We start from the raw sequence: 11471 nt of genomic DNA, 5'->3' as shown, positions 1-11471 counted from the left end.
TTATTCCACCTCGGTGATCGGTATTGTATTTAAACGATCCCATGAGCAATCGGCCTATAGTTTCGCCTAAGCACATACCTCCTAAGGGTAATCCTAAATGTAGCTGGGGTTGGGCCACGGGTGGTGTGTGCTAATGGTGTAGTGCTAAAGCAATTTAAAGACATGCATAGTAATTAATGACCAAACAACACTTCTAAAATTCATTCAAAACACATTCAATCCCAACACCATCCTGCAAAACAAGGGTTAGCAAAGACAACACCCCTTATAACATCCGCCTGCAAAACCATATAACACTATCATTAGAAGGACGTACCTGGGATCCTTGCAAGCACAAAACACAAGCATATCGTTCTATCTAGGCCAAAGTCCACTTAGAAAAGGTTCATTGTCCCCAGCGGAGTCGCCAAGCCTGTCGCGCCGCGCTTTTTCTTGGGGCTTTCGGGATTTGCGCACTAAGGAGGTATTTCCGTGTAAGGGTCTCTCCCAGACCATATCTCACATGACAGTAGAAGGTAATTTCTTATTTAGTCTAGGTTTGTGATTTTGGAGTCGCCACTAGTCATTATTGGTAGGTAGACTAAAAATCTAATCGAGGTATGGGAGAAATACCACGATTCTACAAACCAGAGATTCTGAGTACGGGGACTTGGTTACGTTATTGATTCCGAAACGAGATCCTTAATGCCCTTTCGGTACCTAAAAATGATATGATGTCTAACGTGTCATGCGAATTTCCGAGGCTTACCCACTAATCCTATCCATTCTAATCGCAGGAAAGACCGAACAAGTATTAAACACACAATTGAAGTCAATCAGATCAATCAATCCTAAGTGGTCTCTAAAAACGAAAATCAATCAAAACACACAAACCCTAATGAAGCTCTAGAAGCTTATTCATTTCATGATTTACATTTTTTTAGGGTTTTAGGGTTTTTTAGGAGTTACAACCCCTGAATTTGGATTCTATCAACCACCTATTCTTTGAATGCACATCTACCAGTAGGTTGGCTTCTATGTGGGCAACAAAATGTAGCTTACCTTGGTGCAACCGACCCTGGCAAGATCATATTAATTGGGCGATGAAAGTTTGCGGTGGAGCCTCGTTTGCTCACCGAATCTCTAGATTTTCCTTTGGTACTTTATGTCATATCATTTGGACCGAAAGGAACAACGCAATATTCAAACATAAGAGCGTATACATCCCGGGTATGCGCAAGCATCTTATTAAAGTCGTCAAGGACAAAGCCATTTCCATGGGAGGAGTTGAGGATACTTATAGGAGCCGTGTTTTACAAAGAAAATGGGATCTTCCGTCTACAATCTTTATAGTGAACAGGAGTAGCTCTTAAGTCTTTCCTTTGGTTCTTGTGGTGGTTCTGTTTACCCGTTCGCTTTTTGTGCTGCTCTCGGCTGTGTCTGGTGAGTGTTGGCGCTGTTTTTTCGGTGTCTTCGGTCTTTTGCCTCCAATTTTCGGATTGGTTGGTTGACCTTTTTTGTAGTTCTCCTTCTTTTTTTCCATTTAGCTGGCCTTGGCTTCTTGTATAGTTCCTGCTGAACCTCTCTTGATCTTGTGTGGACATTTCTATGTCCTCATAGGGTCGGCAGCTGGTTTGGGCTTTAGGTTGTATTTGGTGTTTTGAAAAGTTATATACATACTTACCTTACCCAAAAAAAAAAATAACCCCTGAATTTGGAATTTTCTAAAAATGCCACTTGGGCACTTTTGAAAATTCAAATTTCACTTTTTTTGGTTGGCCACGATGTTTTTGGACCATTCTGTGAATTTTCAAAATTTTTGATTTTTTTTTTCAGAAAATTTTTTTAAATGAGAATTGATTTTTTATGATTTTCGGAAAATTTTTATGAATTTTCCGATATTTTCAATTTTTTATTGATTTTTCAAATTTTTTCTGATTTTTTTGAATTTTCTGAATTTTTACGAATTTTCTAATTTTTTTTATTTTTTTCTGGAATTTTTCGAATTTTTAAAATTTTTAAAATTTTTTGATTTTTTTTTATTTTTATTCTGTTATCTAGGTTTTTTATTATTTATTTATTTTATTTTTTATTTTGTGAACTTTCCTGCCATGAGGCGAACCGGACCGGTCCGGTTCAACCCGATTCGGCTGAGCCAAACCGGGCGTCGCTGGTGCTGGCACCAGTAGTCTTCTCCGGCGAACATAGCACCGAAACGGCGCCGTTTTGCCCTATGCTCATTTGGGCATTTCCCCGAACAGGTGATGGGCATGGTCAAGTGTTTATGGTTCTCTAGGTCGCCGGTTTGAGCTTGCCGCCGATGACCTTCCGGTGAGTATTTTGCCATTCCTTTTTACTCCGATTAAAGTCCATGTTGTCTAATATCATCATAACCTATTCGGAACGCCGCCGGACATTTGCTGGCCGGCGAAAAATCGACCTAAACAACATAACTTGCAAATTGTTCTTAACTAGCTATTCAAACTTCCAAATCACAATACAGAGCGCCCTAACCATCTATCTCAATCAAAACAGGTATCAAATCATCACATGAGGTAAGGGAATGCTAACTTGACTGGCCTATAGCCACGGTGACGCTCCGGCGAGGATCTCCGAGCTCCGGCGAAGTGGTTTTCATGCATGGCCGACTCGGTTTATGCAAGTTTAACACCCCAAATGCAATGAGACAACACCAAATGTGATGAGAAATAAATTTTTAACACAAAAATGCTTAAAATCATCAACGAGATCGCATGAGCATTCACTTTGGAACTAAACGCAATTCTAGAAATTCTGGAAAAATAGTGACCATGAGCGATATTTACTTGCTTCATCGGAGAGTCAAACGAGGTTTCTGAGTTGATCTGCGGCTGTGGAGAGTTTCTTCGACACCTAGGCTTCAAGTTTGTGGTCTTGGGATCACAGGAAAGGCTCCGGATACGCTGGCAGAGCTCAAGTTTCAGGCTTTCACAATCATGCTTTCCCGAGGAGGAAATCTCCTTGTTTGATCGATTTGCCGGCGCCGTTCAATCAACCGGTGCCGATCACTCAATCCAGGGATCTCTACTTCTCTCACTCTCTCTCAACTTCACGCTCTTTCTCTCTGCTTCTCTCCCTTCTTTTTCTCTGGCAATCTGTCGAACAGCTCTCCTCTCCCCTTCCGTTTTTTTTTTTCGTTTTTGTTCTACAATTTTTCCCGCTCAAAGTTCGTTGGAACCGATCTCCAATCGGTTTGATCGGTTACCTGGTGCCAGCCGGATATTTACTAGCTGGCCACATCGATTAAAACGTGCTAAATTTCCCACACTAAGTCGGCAAAGTCTCGGGCGCGAGTTGGTTTTTTCTGGGTTTTTTATGCATTGGATGAGTCGGGCGAAGAAGGTGAGTTACCCAGGTCGGGTCGGGTCGACCCGGTCAACCCAACATACCCGGGTTGGTCTAAATTCTGAAATTCGACCCAATTTTAACCTAATTTTCCAAATTTAATCCCAAAATTGAACTCCCCATCATATTTCGAACCCAAATATATAATTTTCTCCAATTTTTATTACAATTGTGTCCAAGATTTTCTCATTTTTGTATTCGGGTTAATAGGGTTTTGTTCAATTTGATGTCCTAATGACCTGATTAGGCAAAATTGATACCAAAATTGGATTACCCACACCTGATTAACCTTAGTAATGAGAGTCTCATATTTCGACAATTTCATATTGGGCACGATTCCCAATTTGGGTTCAAAATTCTTAATTTTCAATCGAATTTTGGGGATTTTTTTATTTTTATGTCAAATTGTGCAATTGGACTGACCATTATGCAATTCAAGGTCCCAGAATCATTTGTTGTGAAGACACTTTGACTTAAAAATGACTAGGAAAAATTTAATTGCATTTTTGGTTCAATTCGGGTTTAATTTTGCCCAATTTTAGGAAAAACATAGACTCGATTGAGATTTTTTAAAATTGATGATTTATTCATGAAATTGGATTTAAAATAAGACTAATGACTATTTTTATGGAATTTTCTGATTCCATTTGCTATTTTTCTTGATTTTCTCACCTATTTTGACTAAAAAAATTAAATAAAAATGCAGAAAAATGCTTAAAAAAAATTTTGGTTTAGAAATAGGTTTCTAGGCTTGGCCAAGATTCCTAGTCCTAATTTTGAAATTTTTGAAAATATAAAAAAATGAGCTAAAAATTAGGTTTCAACAGCATATCTTTGTGGTTGGTATACCTAAAACCATACAAAAATGTCCCGTTGAATAAGTATCGTTCCATTCCTTTCTCTTTCAATTATGCAAGTTAATTGACACAATTTGAACAAAATGCCTAAATGACAACCAATGACTGATCTAAATGTCCTTTTTATACTAGAATGAATTATTAAGGTGACATGCTCCATTTGACCATTTTCTTTCACTTTTAGATAGAATGTATAAGTCTATGGTGGATTTTCGATGAAATTCAAGTGGTCTTGTGCTCAAAATATGACATGTACAACTCAATGAGTCAAATGTTCATTTTGATGAATTTGAAGTTGTAATCCATAGGTTAGGCCTTTATGGTCTAAATGGAGCATGACAAAAGGGCATTTGCATCAAACATTGATTTCATCCTCATTTTCAAGGATATGCTCTTTTAAGGCTTAAATGGATTAAATGTGACATTTGTATCACTTTTTGAGTATGCAAATGTATTTTACCTCTATTTTACCCTAAAAGGACATATGATTGAAATGGAGGCAATAAAATTAATAGGTAATCCATGGTGATTGATAAAAACTTTCTTTTGAATGCTTTAGATCAAACATGGAGAAATTAGATATATAAGTCATTCCAGTCCCACGAAAGGAGCTTTTGACATGGTGGGGAAATATGACCAAAGACAACCAGGTTTATTTCAAGGAGAGACTTGGATACCTATTTGAGCTTATCAACCTTAAATCTCAAGTGAGCTTAATTCAGGTGTTAGCCCATTTATGGGAAGTTACTACTATGACATTTTAACTTAGAGAACACGAAATAGTGCCAATGTTAGAAGAGTATAAAGCTACCAATGGGATTGATTTCAAATCAAGAATCATAAAACCTCCTATTGGATTAAAGCTTGCAAGTGTGATAGCTGAATTCCTCAACTTAAGACTTCTCAAGTGGAAAAGCTGATTAAGTCAAATACTGGGAGATTTCCTTTATCCTTTCTAATGGCGAAGTGCTCCAAATTGCCAAAGGAAACCGGAAATATTTCTGCGAAGGTTTTCATTCTTACTTTTTTCGAGTTCGTCTTATTCCCTACATCAAGAATCGGGTTGAATCCTCTAGTTGCAGTAATTGCTAGGCAAGCTTACCTAAGGTAGGATTTCTCCAATATGCTTTTAGCGGAAACTATCATCTCTTTGAACAAGTACCAAAGCCAAGAGAAAGGTGTACTCCAAGCTTCAGCAAAATTGCTTTCTATATGGTTCGTTTCACATATTCAACCTTGGGAACGACACATGCGCATTCAAGAAATTTGTTCAGTCATCAATCCTATTACAAGGTACCTTAAAATCCAAGAGAAACTACCAAAATACTCCCTCTATGAATAGACTAACTTCGTAAGGGCATTGACTCCCGATCAATTCCAATGGAGAATCAAGTGACCAAAGATAGTTAAAGCTCGGATTACTTGTCAAGAAAGCAATTTGGTGCCATTGCTTGGTTTGAATAGTGGAATCGCTTATTGCCTATTAAGGGTTGTGTGTCAATTTGGAATGATCCAACACATACCACCTGTTTGGCATCTCGAGGAGTTCATATTCGCGATACCACAAGGATCCCTACTAGAAGAAGAAAGTAGAGAGATGCAAAAAAGAGTTGACAAAATTGTTGATTCTTTCGAGAGATCAACTAAGCAAACGGTGGAATGGTATGAAGGTTTGAAAGGAGAGATGAAGCTCTACTTGCAATCCAATGAATACATAAAGTGGTTGAAGGCTAAGCATCCAATTGACGTTGAACCGTATGTGCCATTGAGCATTACCACTAACCTCGATGAGCCATATGTCCCAAAATACATTGTGCCAAACACACCTGGTGTGGTGAAGAAGTTGTGATCGATGTAAAAGAATGGCAAGGACGGGTTAAAGAATGGGATGAATATGAAAAGGCTAAAGCTATCTTAGCTAGGAAGAAGCCTAGACTTGCTTAAGATAGTTCCTCCATTTTGATTTGAAGTGTTGTAATGCAAACTTTCAAAATTGGAACAATTGTTTGATAGATAAAAGTTTGATGAAACTTCAAATACATTTTTGAAAAAAGAAAATCACCATGGATTATAATTCTTTGAATTATATGATTGCTTGAGAAAGACATTGATAAGGAATTTAATATAAGGCTAAGATTTGTATAAAAGTTCTTATCCGTGTTAATCACAATAAACCATACAATTGAAAGAATGCAGGGTTTCATGATTGTTTCACTATGCTAACATTTGGTCTTTTTATAAAGTAGGTTTTCTAGCAACGGAAAGAAAAAGACCCCGAACTCGTTTGCAAGCTAAAATGGCAGAAGAAGAGACCCGTAATCGACTGGCTGAAGTCGAGAATCAAATGAACCAAATGGCTGCCATGATGGCGGAGATGAAGGCTTTCATCATTGCCGCAAGAGGATCTTATCCTATGACTCCTAATGCTAATGCTCCAAATGTCGGAGAGAATTCTAATCAGAATCAAGGCAAGGAGCCTATTCAGGAAAATATGCCGAAGACAACACCTGAAGTGGTGAATTTAGAAGAAGATGGTGTATCAAAGAAGATTCCACCTAAAGCAAAGTATGAGGAAGAGGCCAAAAGACTGGCCAAAATAGAAGAGTGCCTAGCAAGTCATGTAACATTCCGAATTTCGACCCATTTCCGGGATCAATAAAGTGTATATTAATTCTCGTTTAATTTTAGTAAGTCTCGTCCGGACTTGATCAATCGCGGGATACTAACTCAATGGGAATGGCTACTAGGAAACGGTACATGGACCGGGGACCCAATCGTGAATTGGGCACAGATTTCGAGAAATGCCGAGGAAATATTTTGGGCCAATGTGGGCCAATCTTAGGAAAGTGACGGATTCGATTTAGCCAATGACGTACGGTCGGATCGCGGGTGATTCCGCAAGACCAAGAGTACACGTGGCAAACGAATCCCGAATTTGATCCGAACGATCGTGACCTCCGGCACTAGTGATAATTCCTCGCGTTCTCCCGAAAATCGAGGCCATCACGACTCGGACAACCCTAGGTCGATACGCGTAATCCCTAAACAGGCGCCTGTTAGTGAGAGGCCCTAAAATTTTGAAATGAGCAAATTTGATCACGCAATTGGACCCGAGCTTCGATGTCGAAATTTCGCGGACGTTTACGACTATCTTGCGAGGCCGACGTCATTTTTGAGTGGCCACACATATTTGGAGTTGGTACGGTCGAAAAATGAAATTTCGACCCGAGACCGAAAAATTACCAAAATGCCCCTGTGCCCTAATTTCCCTATTCCGAATTTTGGGCTTAAATTGAGGTTTAATTAAAGAAATTATTAAAGAAATGCATCAGCCCAATAATTGAGACCAAAGGACCAAAATGCCCTTGTATTATTGGATAGGGAAGAATGTAAGCCCTTGAATGGTAAAATGGTCCAACCCCTTGGATTAGTGGCACTTGGATCCCACTCACCCACCTTTGACCACTTTTGACCCCATCATCTCTCTCCTTTGGCCATTCTCTTCCCGTTCGTTCTCTCCTCCGCCGTTTCCCCTTCGGCCGATCATCACCGCCGGCGCCAGTCACCGCCCGCCGTCGTCGTCCGCCGCCATCCAGCTGTGCCACCGTCTCCGCCTCACCTCACCACCATCATCCTCAGTCGACCATCCCATTTCTCTCTCCTCCCTTTTGGCCGTGAACCGCCGTCCCCGTTGCCGTTCGCCGCCGGGAAGCCGAGCACGCCGGAGAGCCGATCGCCGCCGTTCCGTGCTGCTGTGTACCACCATCACCACCCTCACCCCTCGCCTCACCGTCCTTCCCCTGTTCTGGCCGTGAGGACGCCGGCCCAAGCCACCGCCGCCCGTACGCCGCGCCGCCGCCGATCTTGCCGTCCATCGGCGATTGGCCGCTCGTTCCCGTCGACCCGATTTGGATTAGGCGAGTATTAATTCCTAAACCCCAATTAGGACTAATTGTGTCTCTCTAGATAGGATTAATAGATTTAGACACTAATTAGTGTGTTTATGGACTAATTAGTGTCCCATTTGATTGCCCTTTAATTTGATTAAATTGTGGGAGCTTAATGGTGTTGTTGAGAATGGAACTTGGGCTGAAGTTGACTGATTAGGTGGCTGTTCGTGAGGGGCTTGTTCGGGCTAAATTTGAAGGAATTTGGGACTAAGCCGTACAATTGCCAAATATGACTGAATTAATTTAATTGTGGCTGAACTATGCTTAGTCGTGTTCAATTTTGTGGCGCCTTGAGTGTATCCTAATGTGGCCGAATGGGAGTGGTATGGCGGACCTTTGGTGCATGAATTGGCGTTGTTCTAATTGCGTGAAATGTGTGCAGTGCCGAGTTGCACTTAATTAAAAATCTGGACATGCCGATGAAATGTTGAGTGGCCATACTATAGTACAAATTGAACATGTCTTGATATTGTTGATTGACGTACCCCAGATCGAAATTGTGTGCCTATGGCGGTTTGAATGTACATTATACATGAACATGGCCTTTGCACATTAAAATTTGGCTTGAATTATGAGTGCGAGAATGCACGTGCCTGATGTGTATATTTATAGGCCTTCGGGTCGGTATATATGTGGGCCTACGGGTCGGTTTATTATTGTGGCCTTTGGGTCGGGCCTACGGGTCGGGCCCTAAGCGTTTGTACACGGGTCGAGATATTTGTTGGCCTTCGGGTCGTGGCCTTCGGGTCGGAATATCTGTTGGCCTTCGGATCGGTTCATACTGTAAACGAGTTGCATGCCGGAGTGCATTGCCTGAGATGATTCATGAGCATGAACATGCGTTTGACGTACGCGTGACCAATGTGTGTGCGCATGAGCCGTGAATATTATTATAAAATTGCCTAACCTGCAGGGTCATTTTATGAATGAATCGAGGCCATGGGCCTAGGTCAATTATTGTGATATTTATGTTACACTGTTATGTGTGTTTGTAATCACCTGTCAGGTGATGCATGTTAGTCTAGTTTAGGTTTAGGGGTTATTACTTGCTGAGATTCGTCTCACGGTTGTTGGAAATCGACATTTCAGACCCCCGGCAGTAAGGATGGCAGAGGTGCCAATCCGTTTCGGAATTCCCCACTTTATCGAGAAGACTTTTTCCGTACATCCCGTAGGGAACGGGAATATGTACATTAGATACTATACCTTAGTATGGGTAGATGTTGGAGAGTTAGTATCTGAGACCCAAGAATATGTTGCATGGCGTTATAGAACGTTTAATGGGGAAGAGATCGGACCCCTCCGATCTTTTAATATCCCATTTAACGGGAAGGGTGAGATTGATCCCCAGTGCCCCGATGGAGACATAGTAGACCCCGGCACCTCAGACGAGGAGAGCATGAGCTCTGATGGCGTTCCTGTGGAGTACGAAGTCGATGAGGTCGAGCCGATGGATATGGGGCCGGATGATGATGAGTTGGAGCAGCCGATGGAGGAGGATCCCGAGCCCGAGGCGATGGACGCAGAGGACGAGCCCGTGGAGGCTGAGTCCGAGTTAGACTCGTTGGATTCTGATGAGGAGCTGCTAGACAGTTCTTCTTCGTCAGAGTCTTCTGATTCTGACCCGGACTGGGTCCCCTACGTTGACCTTAGCCTTAGATAGATTGGCTGCATCTTTTTATCTGGAGCCGTCTTAACTCGGTAACCTTTGGTCACTGACCCTTTTTTACTTTAGTGGCCGTTGTTTGCTTGTGGTGGTAGTCTGTACTCCTCGTAAATGGATATTGTATCTACTTTTAATAGTAATGAAATGTATATGTTTTTAATCATATCGATTTCTCGTGTTGTGCTATCCTTGGTATTCTTGTTTATTGTACGGGTGTATATATGTATTTATATACGTTTCTTCCGCTTGTATTTGATCTCTGATCGTTGGGCGTTGGGTCGGCGACGCGTCCTGGGACGTCGCATCAAATTCGACCTATGCGTGGGATGCTCTCGCTTCGTGGGGTACGGGGCGTGACAAGTCAGGGATATGAACTACAAATGTTTGATAAATTCTCCCCTTATGCAAAAATAGTCATTTTTTAGAACTATAAAAAGCTAGAGTTTGTAAGCAAATATGACGGAACTGGCTGTCCCAAAAGCTATTTGAAGTCTTATCTTCATAAGATGGCAATGTATTCAGACAACACGCCCTTTCTCATTAGCACGTTTCAAGACAGTTTAAGGGGAGCAGCCCTGGCATGGTACACTACTCTTGACATAGAAGATTTCACAGAATGGGATCATTTGGTGGGAGAATTTCTCCGTCAATACAAATTTAATGTTGAAGTGCTCCCAACTAGGGAGGATCTCGTCAGAACGGAGAAGCGAAAGAATGAAGGGTTTTGAGCTTATGCCCAGAGATGGAAAGCTATCGCTTCACAAGTAAAATCCGCCATAAATAAAGATGAGCTAATAGAACTCTTCCTAAAATCACTGTCATATGAGTATTACGATAAGCTACATGTGTCAGGTTATCAAATATTTACCATGTCGGTAAAAGTTGGTGAAAGGATTGAATGGAGTTTAAAAGAGAAAAAAGCTCAAGAAACAACAATACGAAGGCCTTATCCTGTGAGAAAAGACAAAGAGCCCATTCGTGAGGTAGCCATAGTGTCTAGTCGGAACATTCATCAGACACTATTTCCAAAACAACTCAACATGGCTTGGAAGAACACAAGGCAGTTTGAGCCAAAGAAAAAGCCTGTAAGATAATTCACACCGTTACCACGATCCCTGTCAAAGTTATTACCAATGCTTCTAGAAAGGCATCTGGTGGCAAAAGAGGTGCCAAGAGACAATCCTACAAGGCTTCCTTAATATGATGAATCAAAAACCTATGCATATCACATGGAAGAAATGGGACATGACGTAGATAATTGTCCCACCCTAAAATTCAAGGTTCGGCAGCTCATTGACAAGAAGATACTTAACTTCCAAGAACCTGAGCCAAATATTCACAAGAATCCTCTCCCAGATCATACTGTGGTAAACATGATAATTGAATAAGACGAAGAAGATGAATATAAGGCTAAGGTACAAGCCTCTCGACAAGGGGATGCATGATTTCACCAAGAAGCACTTATAAAGGGTGAAATTATAGACAATTTAGGAGAAAACTCTGGCAAGTATGACTTTCAGGTGAAATATACCCGGCCACCAGGGGCATTAAAGAACGAAATAATCATGCCCGATGATTGGGGCAGTGTAGATGATGAGCTGGGCCTAAAAAAGGAAATTCCGTTTGAGGAATCAA

Source organism: Syzygium oleosum, unplaced genomic scaffold, assembly GCF_021117445.2.
Source record: "Syzygium oleosum isolate NSW1041296 unplaced genomic scaffold, Sole_v2.1 Sole_v2.65, whole genome shotgun sequence".
NCBI classification, from domain to species: domain Eukaryota; kingdom Viridiplantae; phylum Streptophyta; class Magnoliopsida; order Myrtales; family Myrtaceae; genus Syzygium; species Syzygium oleosum.
This window is presented reverse-complemented; position numbering follows the sequence as displayed.